Source organism: Lygodium microphyllum, chromosome 26, assembly GCF_053477565.2.
Source record: "Lygodium microphyllum isolate KBCC chromosome 26, Lygodium_microphyllum_v1.1.10, whole genome shotgun sequence".
Lineage (NCBI taxonomy): Eukaryota > Viridiplantae > Streptophyta > Polypodiopsida > Schizaeales > Lygodiaceae > Lygodium > Lygodium microphyllum.
Genome location: NC_141160.1, coordinates 50,020,047 through 50,037,700, shown reverse-complemented (window position 1 = coordinate 50,037,700; position 17,654 = coordinate 50,020,047). Strand labels below are relative to the sequence as shown.

The 17,654-nt window shown below is 43.3% G+C and overlaps 1 pseudogene; it reads right to left on the bottom strand.

The window, feature by feature from the left end:
- Window positions 1-278: 278 nt before the first annotated feature.
- On the bottom strand, window positions 279-662 carry LOC148013249 (ras-related protein Rab-2-A pseudogene; annotated as a pseudogene).
- Between the last annotated feature and the right edge of the window lie 16,992 nt (window positions 663-17,654).

The window sequence follows — 17,654 nt, the reverse complement described above, 5'->3', positions numbered from 1 at the left end:
TGATGTAACTTAACCAGTCCCACACAAAAGATAAGCAAGAGCCTTGAATACTGTAGAGAGGATCATCTGTGAAGATATTGACCACCCTTGCTCTTTTGCAAGGCTGTCCAAAAAGCAAGGTATTGCTCTGTAAATTGTGTCTACTTCTTTCCGAGGGAAGCTTCCCATCCTCTGTGCAGTCCGTTGTGTCCTCTAAGATGTCAATCTCCTAGTACGTAAGGTCCTGCTGACATAAAGCAGAGCCCACATATGACCTGTTTGGGTATTAAAGTCTCCTATCAGAAGCATATCTCGAAGGCTAATAATTCAAAGAGAATGCTTCTGTGGCTACAAGGCGCGCAGACAGTGAGTTGATTTGTCATATTAGAGTTGGCATGATTGCGTGCATCCTCAAGCCAGCTTGCTAGATGATTAAACGTCTCTCGCCTTGTGATGTCATATACCAACAGAGCACCGGCAGCACCACGATAATAAGACCTTGTGATAGACCGAAAAGACTCTTGCCCAGCCATGTCCCAGATTTGCAGCTTCATGGGCTTATTGCCTATAGTGATCATGCCGGCTCCGAATTCGACACCGATGGTGAGATCATGGACAGGCTGAAAGCGCTTATCTGTGAACTGCAAGAGAAGGCAGGACTTGCCCACCCCTGTTGCAATCATCGCCTTCAGTCGTCCTCTGCTGAGTCTTTGCCACCAGTTTCTGAGTCACTTCGTTCCTGACCTGCCTTCGTTTTGCGTCATTCAGTCCGCCATCTTCTGAATTCTCTCCGTCCTAGCGATGCCTTCTTCTGCATGGTGATGCCTGATTACCTTCAGTTTCCTCTTCAGAGCCTTTCGTTCTCTTCGTCAACTTCCACCTTATCTTCCTCCATTACTGTCGGTCTTCTCTTCTCTCGCTACTACTCCTCTCCCACAGCAACGTTCGCTTCATCCAATCTCCACTCCCACAGCAGCGATATATGCTTCGCTATGCTTCCTTAATTGATCCTCTCTCCATCCAGTCGAAACATTCTGCTCCTCGAAGTCGCCTAGAAAACGAGTCCCCTGTTGAGCCACAGAGTACCGTATTTTCCCCCCTTTTTTCCGATTCAAAAAAAGCTCCTTTCTTTTTCTTTCTCGTAGCTCCCAGAGTGCCCGTTTCTCCCAGATTAGCTTTTCTGCCCCCACCAATAAAGCGGCTCCTGAAAATAGCCATCTAAATTTGTTCCTTTCGTGATAGCCATCTAAATTTGTTCCTTTCGTGGGCCTCTTTGGCACAACCATATCCTTGTCGTTTCCTTTGATGAAGACCTCAATCAAGTTTCTGTCGACTGTAAGTTTGTTCAAAGTAAGTGTTCCTACAAGCCTTCAAGCAAATAACATATGTAATAGAATTGGCATGCACCCCTTGATGTTGCATCTCCTCATAGCATCGCATAGCCATATCACCTTCACGATTATGAACATAGGCATCTAGCATTATTGTCCATGATATAACATCATGGACAGTCAATTTCTCAAATGCTTCTTGTCCTTCCTTGATAAAGCCACATTTTCCATACATGTCCACGAGCATGTCACCAACAACAGAGTCTCTTTCTAGGCCCCTTAGGATGATCTCAGCATGTATCTCTTGGCCCATTGGGAATGCTCCTATACTGCCACAGGCTTTCAAACAAATCCTTGGTCACAATCAAAGTGGTCCACGAGATTGCATCTCGAGTTACCAGTCTACCAAAACTCCTTGTTCTTCTCCGTCTTCAGCATAGAATAAAAGAGCAAACATAACAACTAAGTATGTACAAAGTATCAAATCACACACACGAATTTTGGGTGGTTTTCACACCTCGTATGCGCACCAATACGACATCCACCCCCTCTAATCCTGCGCATCCTCCGGATGGGCCAACTACCCATGATCGTTATCATCAAGATCCACAAACAGATCAATCTCTTCATTATGCATTTCTGGTAGATCAACAAGATTATCTGTCATATCATCTGTTTCTTCCATTGGAGTTTCTTCTCGTTGCTCTTCTCTTGAAAATTCTTCCAATACATAATCCTCATCATCTCTTTTCTTGAAAATCTTGATTCTTTTTCCAGCAATAGGCACTCTAAGCACTGTCCCATCCAATTCTGTCAACTCATATGTTGCATTATCAAAGACATGTCTAACTATGTACGGCCCAAACCATCTTTTCACCATCTTCCGAAGTGCAGTATGCTGATTTTCAAGGCTGCTATCAAAGATCAATACCCAATCTCCCTCTTCTATTGCTCTAGGCCTCAAGCGATGCCTGCTGTCAAACCTGTCCTTATTCCTTAGTCTAGCAACCTTCAACCTGTCAATAGCTAGCTGAATATCCTCAGGTCTCCTCTCCAACTGTCGAATCCAAAGAGCTAAGAGCTCCTCTCTCGTCAAATCCTCCTGCCAAGGTAAAACTGGCCAAGTCAAAGCACAAGTCTCAGTCGGCATAACCGGTTTCTGACCATACATCAACTCTGCAGACATATATCCTGTGGTAACACTATGAGTCGTACGATCAGCCCATAAAGCAAATGGTAGAAGTCTCGGCCATTCTCCAATCCGTCCTCTGCATGCTTTGGCTAATGCTTTCACTATCGACGGATGCCCTCTTTCACTCTTCCCATTTCCCTCCGGATTGTATGTTGTGGTTAAAGCCAACTTGATTCCTAGCTGAGAGAAAAACTCCCTAGCTTCATCTGCATCCAATTCACCATGATCCGCAGTGATCTTACCCACACAACCATACCTGCAGAAAATTTCTTCCAATAAGAACTTACACACTGCACTAGTGGTCTTCGTTCTCAAAGATCTGCCCTCAACATGATTGGTAAGATCCTCTCTAGCCAAAACAATGTACCTCATCTGCCATAGACCCATAGGCATGGTAACCAAATCAACTACCCACTTATAATGAATGCATAGCGGATAGGTTGGATGAAGCTCATCTCGATGACGCACTACTGAATACATCTGGCAGTCTCTGCAAGTCTCAACAAAGTGAGAAACATCTCTATACATGCCTTTCCACCAATATTTCTCCTTGATTTTCTCATAAGTAGCCCACACTCCTCTATGACCAGCCCAAGGACTCTCATGAAACTCCCTCATCACCTGTAACTGTGTCTCTCTATCACAGACAACCCGCAAAGGTAATCCACCTCTTTTCTTCGGATGCTTCCAAAGAAATCCGTCCTTGAGAAAATAACCATAGGCTTTCCTTCTGATCTTCTTGAACTCTTCATCCATCCATTCATCTCTTTTGTTTAGTGTACTAAGGTACCTGCCAATCTGCAACCAATCTCCAACATAAAGTTCTTCTATGAAAGCCACAATATCATAGACATGACAAACATGATCAACCATAGTGGCTGAAATTTCTGCATCATCCTCTTCTGCAAGTAGAGTCTCCTCATCATCATATCTGGCTCTAGACAACATATCTGCCACTGGATTATTCTTCCCTGCTATGTGTTTAAATTCCAGATTTAATGACTTGATGTATGCAATCCATCTCAACATGGCTATATCCGGAGTAGAGCAACTCGTAATCATACCAATCAATGGCAAGCAATCTGTCTCTACCACAACTGAAGCTCCAACAAAGTACTCCTTGTCACATTTGAGAGCCGTGACAATCCCCAATAACTCCCTCTTAATTTGCGGATATCTCCTCTGTCTCTCGTTTAGGACTTTCGCCCCAAACCGAATAGCATACCTATTTCCATCTGCATCATCTTGACCCGCAGCCCAACCTATGCCAATTGGACTAGTGTCAACTGTCAATACAATAGGCCTTTCACAATTATAATCCGCTTTCCTGAGAGTAGGAGCATTCTGCAATAACTTCTTCAATTTCCGCATGGCTCTAGTATGGCTCTCATCCCAATAGAATTTCTGCCCCTTTCGAAGCAGCTGATACAAACAATCTGCTATGTGTGCAAAATGAGGTATCCAAATCATATAAAACACACAAGCACCAATGAATCTCCGTACCTCTGAAGTGGTAGAACAATACTCCGCAATCTTGCCTATAGCATTCACCTTATCAGGTGAGGGTTTCCTGCCATAATATCCACACATATGTCCAACAATGACAACCTCATTCACTCCAAAAACAAATTTTTGCCCTGAAAGTGTCAAGTTCACTTCTTCTAACCTGACCAAAATCTTCTCACATGCTGAAATATGATCAGCCACAAAGTATCTGCATCCCTGCTCATTTAGACTCTCATTCTTCTCTTCTTCTGCACACCTCTTAATGGGCACATCATCCAAGAAAGGCATAGTAAGCTGAGGTATGTAATCACGAAGGACCTTATGCATGGCATTCATCATATGCGCAACAGAATTAGTGGCACCTTGAGGCAAGGTATACATCCTGACAAGCCCAATAGGAGTTCTCATGGTGGTTATGTCCCTGCTTTCCAAAGCCAGCTGAAACTGATCATATCCTGAATACAAATCACCTAAAGAATAGATGGCACGTCCAGCAAATGCCTCTGCAAACTCATCCACAACTGGACCTATACCAACATTCCTGATAGTAACTCTGTTCACTGGCTGCATGTCCTGAATAAATCGGAGAGTACCATTCTTCTTTGGAACTGTAAACCACCTGTTTGAGTATGGTGCAGATGAAGGCTCAAGGATTCCCATCCTGATTTTCTCATTCAATAAATCAATCAGCTTTGGCAAGTGTACTTTAGGCACCGGAATAGGTCGGAGATTCCATGGGATATGAGGAATAGTAAAAATGACCATAGGAGCAACAATATCAGGATTCACACATCCAATCTCATGTGGGAAAAAAGCAAATCCCCTTCCATGACGCTCAAGCATCTCCTGAAAGCATTGCTTCTCTATGGGTAACAAGAAATCACCATTTCCAATTTTCAATTCAGCAAGAGTCTCTGCTGAAAATTTATGACCAATATGCTCCGGATTCCTCAAAATTTGCTGTTTAGCAGCCCTCTCTATTTGCTGATCACTGTCAGGTGGAAGCGGTACAGCAACCGGCTTCACCTTCTTATCCACAGTTTTGTATTTTGTGTCAACCCTGGCTTCATTATGCTCTTCTGCATTACACAAATCTTGCTGTAAATCAGCAATTCTGCACACCAATGGCTGAATATCCTCAGCCCTCTGCTCTATGGACTGCATAGGAACAGCCCCAAACTCTAAATGCTGAAATATTTCAGCAGTAAACTCTGTTGGCTGAAAACTTTTAGCCCTCTGTCTCTCTGAAAGCTGATCATAACCAGCTGGAAACTCTGTTTGCTGAATTTCTTCAGCAGTCAACACTCTTTGCTGAGGTACCTCAGCCTCTGACTCAATCTGTGATATAAAATCTACAATTTCATGAAACATGTCCAGGGATTGCACTAATACATTACTGTGACAGTTCAGCATATCAGTTTTCAGTATATCTCCCATCTCTGTCATCGTATCTGCACAAATCACACTGTCATACATCCCATCTATGTGCTCATCATCCTCCAAAATTCCTGCATTTTTCAAAATTTTCTCCTTCCTGCATATATACTGCCTGGCAACTCTAGGCAACCTAGAAGTCTTCTGATAGCTCATCGAACTATTTGCTGAAATCTCAATAAACCCGAAGAAGAAAACACCGCTGCCAGGAGGCGAGAACTCCAATCTCCTCTCCTCTGTACCACCGTCGTCTCGCGAAACGGCAGTATACCTAATGAAAACCCGAATCCCTCACAGTGGGCAAAGGTGCATCTCTGAGAGTATCTCTGTTTCTAACATGGTTCACACATACAGTCATAAACTGAACTGCTTTCATACCATCTTTACTGCGAATCCGTGCATAAGCAGATCCATCATCCATGACCTTTGTTTCCATGCGCATCTCTGTAATGAATGGCTGACCAAGAATTATGGGATAAGAGCATGAATCCTGCATAAAGAAATGAAAATCCTCCTCTACATCACCAATAGAAACCTGACACTAGGACAAGCAGCATACAAATCACCTGCAGTGTTATTGGCGGCTCTCATACGCCACCCATGCTCTACATCCATAGGCCATCTGTTACTCTCATAAACTCCACGAACTATGAGATTAATCTCTGAACCATGATCAACCAATGCAACATAAGGCACCTGTTTCTCTCCAATCTTTACCATCGTCTCTGTAGTTGCCCTAGCCCAATGGCTCCGTGAAAAGTGACTACGCGGTATCATGACAGGCTCATCAATTTCAACATAATGCATAGGCTGAACCCTCTTCTCTACCTGCGGAAAAATAGAAGCATTATCAACCATAACCTCATCCTCATCCTCATCCAACTCCCCAATGAAAACTCCCTGTGTATCAGTGGTAGACAATGCATGTCTTTTCCTCTTCAGGACCTCCTGAAACTGATCCTGAAACTCTCTTTTCGAGATGCCCAAAATCTCAGAAATAGTGAAAGTCACCTCACTGCCAAGTATCTTATCATTAAAAATTTTCTTCATGTCTGTAGATGTCTCAATATCATACATCAATCTGAACCCTGGCTGCTTTCTCTCTCTAGGCTCTTGCCTCTTTTCTCTCTTTTGAGCATCCTCCATCTTTCGATCTGGCCCCGGTCTTGAAGATGGTCCTGCAGTAGGTGGAGTAACAAACTCACCCCCTCTAGTCTTCTTAGCTGCACTTGGATTTTCTTCATCCCTCTTATGCTTCTCCTCAACAAGTACATCTGCACCATGAGACTTAGCCAAATAAGCATAAATAGAGTACCTGTCAACAGGCGAGTCCCAACCTATCTCTGATCTGATGCTAGAGCCTGCACTAGTCAAAACAGTTTGCTGAATTTTCCCCTTGTTTGCAGTCTCCATAGCATAATTCCATAGCGCTGACTGAGTCTCTGAACCCTTCTCAATCTGGACTCCATATGCAGAAGCATCACCTCTAGTTGTCACATAAGAAGTACGTGCAGCCATGTCATCCACTAACTTCTTCATTCCACCTTTACCAAAGTTGGTAGCAAGTGGAGCTCCTGTCTCAGTCAACCAAATCTTACCATCTTGCCCCCAATATACCAAATTCTTCCTCCTTGCATCTTGAAAAGATTCACAATCCCTGCAATGCTGATGGTCCGTACTATCGCACCAAATACATCTCCGATCTCTCCTAGGTGCACTAGGAGCACTCCTAGGTGCAGTAGGAGCACTAGAAGAAGTAGTAGGCGCAGTCGAAGCAAACTGCTCTTTCAACTTTCCCACCAACTCCGCTTTGACTGACTCCAATGTCAAATCTATTATACCTTTGATTATGTCATCAAGAGAGGTAGGTACCGATGGAGCGGATGGTTTTGGAGTAGAAGGTGTAGGCATCGGTCGTGGAACAGGAGGGATAGGTGGAGTGGAAACAGTAGGCACTGGCATAGGCCAAGAAACTGGCTGAGGAGGAGAAGAAATAATAGGGATAGAAGCAGGCATAGGAGCTGATGATGGTGTAGGTGTCATGGAACCATTCTGTAGGCGAGTCTTCCATATCCTCCTCTTGGTCAAAGTCGAGACTGCATCCTGAGCATCCTGCCAATCCGTTTTAAGACCCATAGGCTTCGTGCGATCCTCAAGAAGCTCACCCATTTCTTCTTGAAGATCAGGATCTACAGCTTGCAAGAAAAGCTCAACTTTTTCAACATCCAATGCTCTTTGTTCAATAGCATCAAGCTGACTATACCTTTCCTCAAATTCTCGAATCAACTCTGAAGCAGCTAGACCTTTGTTTGGCATGTAGACGCACTCTCGAAATGACCGCCGAGTAGCCATACCAAAGTCCTCAAGGAAGTATTCTTCTTTCAAGGCCTTCTTAAAATCTTGCCAATGTGTATTTTGAATAAAAAGGTTAGTCACTTTTGTCCTCAAAGCAGGTGTGACAAGACGAAGGAAGTACTTACTCATAAGTCCAGCAGGAACTCCAAAAAACCCCATCTTGATCTCATATGTCTTCAAATATGCTGAAACATTACGCCCGTCAAATAGCTTCTTCTCATTCTCAACTGCTTCAATAGCCTTAGTCGCGCTGTTTGCATTCTCCTGCTCCGAATAGAGTTGCCTTTGCTGAGACAACTGCTGTTGATGCAATTGTTGTTGCTGCTGCATATACAATTGTGTTTGCTGATTTTGGAGCTGCATATACATGGACATATTCTGCAAAATCTGCTTTAGATCCTCTGTTGAAGTACTTGACGCAGCAGTCATTGATGGAGCTGAAGTAGACACAGCTGGAGTTGTAGAAGAAGCTAAAATAGAGGCTGAAGTATCTCCCATCCTGAAATTTCTGCGACGCTTTCACGTCGGGTTCACCAAAGATGTCAAAGGGCTTTGAAAGCAATGTCACAACTTCAGAAGTCCTTGATAAATTTCAGGATAGAAAATCAAGCAAGAGAACGAAGTCAAATCTGTTATGACAACAAATACTTCCTGTGATGTTGATCAGTTGGGAAGATAAAAAATGTACATGATCATATAGAATTATTTGTATTGAATGAACCATCTTCAAAAACATAGAAGAGTTTTGATAATATATATCATGTGTCCTGCTCTTGGGCGCTGAATTGTGCTGAGATTTTTCCTGTGTTTGATGCTGATGTTAAAGCTCTGGTCAATTCAGTTTCTGGATCCACGTACAAAGGGCAAATATGCCATGGGTAAGAACAGGCCCTGATGTAACTTAACCAGTCCCACACAAAAGATAAGCAAGAGCCTTGAATACTGTAGAGAGGATCATCTGTGAAGATATTGACCACCCTTGCTCTTTTGCAAGGCTGTCCAAAAAGCAAGGTATTGCTCTGTAAATTGTGTCTACTTCTTTCCGAGGGAAGCTTCCCATCCTCTGTGCAGTCCGTTGTGTCCTCTAAGATGTCAATCTCCTAGTACGTAAGGTCCTGCTGACATAAAGCAGAGCCCACATATGACCTGTTTGGGTATTAAAGTCTCCTATCAGAAGCATATCTCGAAGGCTAATAATTCAAAGAGAATGCTTCTGTGGCTGCAAGGCGCGCAGACAATGAGTTGATTTGTCATATTAGAGTTGGCATGATTGCGTGCATCCTCAAGCCAGCTTGCTAGATGATTAAACGTCTCTCGCCTTGTGATGTCATATACCAACAGAGCACCGGCAGCACCACGATAATAAGACCTTGTGATAGACTGAAAAGACTCTTGCCCAGCCGTGTCCCAGATTTGCATCTTGATTGGCTTATTGTCTATAGTGATCATGCGGGCTCCGAATTCGACACCGATGGTGAGATCATGGACAGGCTGAAAGCACTTATCTGTGAATTGCAAGAGAAGGCAGGACTTGCCCACCCCTGTTGCAATCATCGCCTTCAGTCGTCCTCTGCTGAGTCTTTGCCACCAGTTTCTGAGTCACTTTGTTCCTGACCTGCCTTCGTTTTGCGTCATTCAGTCCGCCATCTTCTGAATTCTCTCCGTCCTAGCGATGCCTTCTTCTGCACGGTGATGCCTGATTACCTTCAGTTTCCTCTTCAGAGCCTTTCGTTCTCTTCGTCAACTTCCACCTTATCTTCCTCCGTTACTGTCGGTCTTCTCTTCTCTCGCTACTACTCCTCTCCCACAGCAACGTTCGCTTCATCCAATCTCCACTCCCACAGCAGCGATATATGCTTTGCTATGCTTCCTTAATTGATCCTCTCTCCATCCAGTCAAAACATTCTGCTCCTCGAAGTCGCCCAGAAAACGAGTCCCCTGTTGAGCCACAGAGTACCGTATTTTCCCCCCCTTTTTTCCGATTCAAAAAAAGCTCCTTTCTTTTTCTTTCTCGTAGCTCCCAGAGTGCCCGTTTCTCCCAGATTAGCTTTTCTTCCCCCACCAGTAAAGCGGCTCCTGAAAATAGCCATCTAAATTCGTTCCTTTCGTGATAGCCATCTAAATTTGTTCCTTTCGTGGGCCTCTTTGGCACAACCATATCCTTGTCGTTTCCTTTGATGAAGACCTCAATCAAGTTTCTATCGACTGTAAGTTTGTTCAGAGTAAGTGTTCCTACAAGCCTTCAAGCAAATAACATATGTAATAGAATTGGCATGCACCCCTTGATGTTGCATCTCCTCATAGCATCGCATAGCCATATCACCTTCACGATTATGAACATAGGCATCTAGCATTATTGTCCACGATATAACATCATGGACAGTCAATTTCTCAAATGCTTCTCGTCCTTCCTTGATAAAGCCACATTTTCCATACATGTCCACGAGCATGTCACCAACAACAGAGTCTCTTTCTAGGCCCCTTAGGATGATCTCAGCATGTATCTCTTGGCCCATTGGGAATGCTCCTATACTGCCACAGGCTTTCAAACAAATCCTTGGTCACAATCAAAGTGGTCCACGAGATTGCATCTCGAGTTACCAGTCTACCAAAACTCCTTGTTCTTCTCCGTCTTCAGCATAGAATAAAAGAGCAAACATAACAACTAAGTATGTACAAAGTATCAAATCACACACACAACTTTTGGGTGGTTTTCACACCTCATATGCACAGCAATACGACAACGCATGATAATTTGGAGAGTAACTTACATAGGACCTACTAGGTTTTACTTCAAAGAATCATGCCTACTACCCTTTTGTCTAAGCTTTAGAATTTCATGCTTTGATAAGCCATGCATTCTTTTCTAAATGCAACTCGATGAAATGAAATTTACGAATATGTAACATGTGACCCTTAGATACAATATCGTAAATGAAGTTCATGTGACATGCAACCTTCAATCTGTTCGACAAACATCTTTGCATGCAACGTGCAATGTCCATAGTTTCATTTTCATGCCGTGCAACGGAAGTTAACAATTTCCTCATGCTAGTCATAACAAAGGAAGTTATTGACTAAATGCAAGATACTCTTTTCCTTCACGGCCAATGCACTTAACAATTTCCTCTTTAACCCTAGGCAATATGCGTTTTAGACTTCCACTTTGAAAATGCACGACAAGGCAATTTGCAACTAAGTTCATAGGGCGAGTAAGTGATTTACATTCATAACTTTGGGGAATGCAAACGATCCAATTGCATGATATGCACCAATCCTTATCCATCGTTTACAGAGATACTTTCTCAAATGTACTTTTATCACTACTACATGAATTAACGATAAGCGTAAAATGCATTCTCCCTATAGCACCATATTGGAAAATATGGGAATTTCCCATAAGTTTGGGACACATGGTCAAATGTTTGGATTAGTCATAACTTGAACATTACAACTCCAAATCGAGCGCTCTATAGATCAATAGATTCCATTTTTTAAGTTATTTCCAATGATATGTCACATCATATGGTTTTGAGAAACTTATGGGCATGCTATCTGGGTGCCACCTTTTTAGTATTCAAAAAATGGGAATTGGGAGATTCCCAAACTCACTAATATTGTGTTCTATGGAATTAAGCATGCTTAAAGCATTTCTTTATGTGGAAATAAATTTGTGGAACCTGGGCTTGTGGATCCACGATGATGTCCACATGTAAATTCGGGGAGAAACCTCCCGTGGGTGCGCCTTGTGTATTCTTGGAAGCCATTGTTGATGACTTTAACTCCGCGGATTCCTAGCTTTGGCAAAACAACCTCCAAGCCCGCTTGGTTTCTCCCTTGCGCAGGAATTGGGGCTTTACGAACCCGGTTTTAAAACCAGGGAGGACACATTGGAACAAGGCTTATGGGCCTTATCCTTTAGAAGCTTCCAAGAAGCTTCTAAAGAGCTTATGACTCTCAGAAAACATGGAAGGGAATGGCAATGATTGGAAGGAGGGAAGTTTGACGCTGACAGGGGAAGATTGATAGCGATCGTGGAAAGCACTACAACAGCGGCAGCTGGCGGCGAATGGTGGCGGCGTCCCCAGGCAGCATGGCAGCCTATTTGCTTCTTCTCCCTTTGATCCTCCTCAGCACCGCAGCCCTTCCTCCTTATGTTATCTCCCCCCAATGCCTGAGGGGTGTTTTTATAGTGCAAGAGGACGGGAGGTGGTAGCCACCACGTGGCCTATGCATGGCCCTCCCTCCTCATGCTCCCTACACCACACCTACTTCCTCTCCCACTCCCTCTCCTCCAGCCATGCATCGGCTGGGGGAAGTGATATTTATTAAAAAATATTGACTTAACCTTACCATTATCCATTTTTCCCCTTCAAAAAGGGTGTTTCCCCCGTGGGTTTTTACGGTCTGCAACCCCGGCCTCGATTTCACAATACAGAGGCCTTATTTTTACATATGAGCAGTACGGATTAAGCTGTCAATAATTATAGGGTGGGAGATAGCCTTGCACGGGTTTTTCGTAGCGTGCCGGGAGTCAAGTTCAATAATATTTTTGAGCGGGAATATTACATTCTCTCCCCCTTGGAGGAATCGAGATGTCCTCATCTCGAGAAGAACTAGGGGTATTCCCTCAAGGTTCTGGATCTCAATTGTCTCTCCCTAACATCTAAGATCCTGTCAGGCCATACCTCAAGGACTCCTTGGCTAGGCATTACAACTTGTTGATCATCAAGTATATGGTTAGGATTAGGTACATACTTCTTCAGTAGGCTATGAAATACGTTATGAACCTTTAGGTTCTCATGGAGTTGCACTCTATAAGCATTGGGTCCTAGGCACTTGAGGATCTTGTAGGGTCCACAATACCTTGGACTTAGCTTCTTGCAATCTCCTAAGGATAGGGAACTCTTCTTTGGGTGTACGCGAATGAAGACCATGTCTCCTTCAGCAAAGGTTCTATCTTGACGTTTCAAATCTGTGTATGCCTTCTGTCTATCCTTGGCGGCTTGGATGTCCTGTCTTATTGGCTTCATTTGGTCATCCATATCTTCCAGCATCTGCCTTGAAGCTTCAACTCTTAGGGTTGGATCTGAGAAGTTTAAAGGACTTCGACAGTCATGCCCATACAATGCTTGAAAAGGGGTCATCTAAATGCTTTGTTGGTAAGAAGCATTGTAGGCAAACTCAACCAGTGGCAAGTATTGAATCCACATTTTTGGTTCACGGCAGCAGTGTGCCCTTAGCATATCCTCGATGACTTGGTTGACTCGCTCCGTTTGACCATCGGTTTGGGGATGGTAAGCTGTACTAAAACAGAGTTGAGTCCCAATGGCTTTGAAGATAGCTCTCCAGAAGCACTACAACAAGCAGCAATTATAGATGCGCTTGGTAAACGCGCATAGTCGGGCGCGTTTAACTGTGCGTATATAAGCGCGTCTATAAGCGCATGTATATAGACGCAATTCGTGCTCCATATACACGCGCTTATAGACGCGCTTTTAGATGCACGCACAGACGCGCACTAAAATGTTAAAATTTTTTAAAAAATATTGCTGGTGTGTCGCTCTTCTCAAAGTAGTCCCGTCTTGCATTTCTTTTGGGTTTTTTTTTTACAGGTGCACGACACAAAGAGAGGAGAAAGGAAGAGGCAAAGAAGAAAGGGTAAAGAGAGGAGGAAGCAAGAGGCAAAGAGAAAGGAGAGGGAAGAGAAGGAGTTTGTAGCCATGTTGCCGCCCATCACAACACCAATTCAAGGTGAGTCCTTATTCTTCTCTCTCTCTCTCTCTCTCTCCCTCCCTCCCTCCCTCCCTCCCTCCCTCCCTCCCTCCCTCCCTCTCTCTCTCTCTTTCTCTCTCTATCTTTGCTTTGAGTTATATTTTGCTACCTTCTTAGCTTTTGGTATGTTTGTTGCGACAAGGAGAACAGCCAAAGAGCAAGGAGATGGAGGGGAAGAAGGAGTTTGTAGTCGTTCCGCTGCCCATCACAACAAATATTCAAGGTGAGTCCTTCTTCTCTTCTCTCTCTCTCTTTCTCTCTCTCTCCCTCTCCCTCTCCCTCTCTCTCTCTCTCTCTATTTACTCTGAGTTGTATTTTGGTTCCTTCTTAGCTTTGGGTATGTTAGTTGTTGCTTGCTTTTCCTCGTTTTATTTTGTGCTTCACTGCTAATTCGCGTCTACAAGCGCATCTGATATACAGAGTAGACGCACTCGTAGACGCGCAAGTGTTAAAGATCCATCAAGCCTCCTAGGTTTTTTTGAGTTTTGTGGAGTTGGCGCATGTAAGAGCGCGTCTGATCGACAAAGTAGACGCACCTGTAGATGCGCACGCGTTAAACAACCACACCTCCTCTGAGGTTTTTTTGTGTTTTGTGGACCTAGGGCCTATAGGAGCGCATCTAGCGTGCACTGTACACGTGCTGATAGATGCACAATTTTGTTGTACAAAATATGAAAAGAGAGAGAGAGAGAGAGAGAGAGAGAGAGAGAGATAGATAGACAGATAGACAGACAAATATATAGAGAGACAAACAAATAGACATGCAGATAGAAATACTCATTACAATGAAATGGCACCTTAAGTGTAACGGATCCTAGCTTATAAAATCACTTTTTTTTAACTGTATTAGCTACCTTGTAAAATTACTTATCTCTCACACTGGTACTACACGATCTTTGCAATGGACTTTTATGAGAAGAGGCTCATCATAGATAAGGTATGTTTTGTTATTGCATGAGAAGTATGGCTAATATTCTTGAGTAATGTTCTTGCGTTTTCCCCAAACACACAAAATTTGATGGGGGGAAAAAAAGCCAGAGTCTCTGGTTTTTTTTTTCATACACTGTTTTGCGCGTCTATATTTGTGTCTAATTTGCAGGTGAAATCACATCTATGTGCGTGTGTATATGCGCATATATATGCACATCTATAAGTGCGTCTATATGTGCATCTATATTCGGGTGTATATACACGTGTAGTTTTCACTATAAGCACACTTGTAGACACGAAATTGTAGACGCGCTAGTAGACGTGGTAATAAACGCACCCGATATTTTTAAACACAATTCAAATATTGCGTCTACAAGCGCGTCTATGGAGCCTTTTTGTTGTAGTAAGTGTGACGTGAAGAGAGAACTAATGATTCTTTTGGGTAACCCATGCAGTTTGAATATCTCCTTGATGAATAACCTTGCAATGTCTGAGGCTTTATAGTTTGTCTTTACACGAATAAGGTGTGCAATCTTAGTGAGCATATCAACCACAACCATAATGGAGTTATGTCCTCCCTGAACTTGGGATAGGCCAACAACAAAGTCCATACCGATGAGTTCCAATTTCATTTGGGGAATGTCAAGTGGTTGCAACTTTCCTAGCATTTTGACATGTTCGGCTTTAATACCTTGGCAAGACAAACACTTAGTGACATATTTGTTGAGAACGTCACCTTTGAGCCTCTCCCAATAGTAGCTCTTCCTGACTGCATTGAGGGTCTTGGCATAGCCAGGATGTCCTGAAAAAGGGGAGTCATGGCCCAAAGTATCTTCTGCTTGAGTGACTAGCTTGCTGATATACATAATCTCATTCTATAGTAGACAAGTCCACTATTGATAGAGAACTCCTAATGCTTAGCCTGTAGCTTTGGATTTTGATCCTTGATAGGGATCTCCCTTAGCATTTTTTGATAGGTTGGATCATGGCATGCTTCTTCTCTAGCTAGCTCAAGTATTGGGTTGTTTGGCATGGATACCTTTATGGCTAGAGATCTAGCTCTGTTGATGGATCCTGCAAGATTAGAGAATTAAGGAATGCCTTGCGACTGAGTGTATCGGCAACTACATTCTCCTTTCCAAGCCGGTATCTAATTTCAAAATCATACTCCTCCAGCACTTCAATCCACCGACGTTGCCTCATGTTGAGCTCGTTCTGGGTAAAGATCCACTTGAGACTTTTATGATCCGTCACTAGGGTAAACATGTTACCCAGCAGGTAATGTCTCCAAAGCTTTAGAGCATGGATGATAGCTAATAGCTCTAGATCATAGGTAGCATGATTCTTCTCATGGCTCTTTCAGTTTTCTTGAAGAGTATGCTACAGGATGACCTTCTTGCATAAGCACACACCCTAAGGCAAGTGTGCTAGCATCAATTACTACTTTAATACCCTTATTGAGGTCCAAAAGTTTTAGGATAGGTGGTGATACCAAACTTTGCTTTAGTTTGTCAAAGCTAGATTGTTTAGTAGGTGACCATACAATTGATGTTTTCTTCTTTAGTAGATCCGTCAGAGGGTCTGCAATCAAAGCATAGCTTTTTATAAAGACCCTATACCATCCTATCAATCCAAGAAAAATACGTATTTCTTTGACAGTTGTTGGTATTGGCCATTCCAGAACATCTCTGACTTTGGTCGCATCCACTAAGATTCCTTCCGCTAATATGATGAATCCTAGATATTCAATCTCACATTTGAAGAATGCACACTTCTTCATCTTGGCATAAAGCTTGTGTGCCCTCATTGTCTCAAGGACAATCCGAAGCTAGGGTTCATGATGTTCTTCCTATTTGGAGTAGACTAAGGTATCATCGAAGAAGACGAGTACAAAGTCGTCAAGATATGGCCTCAAGATATCCTACATTAACCTGTTGAAGGTGGTAGGTGCATTTGTCAACCCGAACGACATGACTAGGAACTCAAAGTGTCCATATCTTGTGTTGAATGCCGTCTTTGGAATATCTTCCTCCTTGATCCTTCTCTGATAGTATCTAGACCTAAGATCAATCTTGGAGAAGATCTTCGCACCTTGAAGATGGTCAAGAAATTTATCTATTCTTGGAATTCCACGTTAGCAGTTTCCTCCTAGATCTAACCGAAGTCCACTTTCCTCCTAGAAAGAATTCCACGTTAGCAGTTTTCCTGGTACAACTGACCTCACGACCATTTTCTAATTCCACAAGAAAGGTAGGTGCTTCGATTGTGGCTATTCCTAATCTTCTTGCACAAGCTGGTGACATAAAGGAATGCGTGCTGCCACAATCAATCAAGGTTTTGAAACCTTTACCTTGATAATCCGATGGTGTCTGAATCACCAAAAACTGGCGATTCGGCCCCTTCTTGTGAAGGGCGGCATGGAATGTTGCCCTCTGAAAGTCTTCTTCCATGGTCGGGTCTTTTCATCGCACATTTCCCTGTTGGCAACACAGGCGGTTCTTCCTCTGCCCCAAGTGGCGGCTCCTTGGCCACGATCGATTCCTTGGAATGGTCCTTGACGTTGTCCTCTGCCAAGTTTGGGACATTGCCTTTTGAAATGACCGGGCTCGTTGCAATGGAAGCAACGGAGATTGCGGCCATTACCTTGGGTAGGAACAAAGTTATTGACATTGTTGGTCCTTGCTTTCTTCCTTTGTCCCCGATTTTGACCTTGAACTCTCTTTGCCTGGGATCTATACACTCCTTTATTCTGATCATTATAAGACCAAGTCTTGTTATTTCTTGGCCTCGTCTGCACCTCCTAAATTATGGGCGCGGCTCGAATGAGTGCATCCTGAAGATTTGTTGGCCGCATTGATTTGAGGTAGGTGTTTACAGGTGGGTTTAATCTGGCACAAAACTTCGACACCTGTTGTGTCATATCCATTTGTAGCGCATACTTCAAAAGAGAGACGAACTTTGAGTAGTATGCGTCAAGAGTCAAACCAAGTTGTTTCATTTCATAGAACTCATTCATCTTCTACGTGCGATATGCAAGTGGTAAGTATCTTCCTTGCATAGCTTTTTTTAGCTTTTTCCAGGTGACGGATCCTTCCGAGATCCCTTGGTCTCTGCACCATTGCTTCCACCAAAGTCTGGCTTCGCCGGTGAGC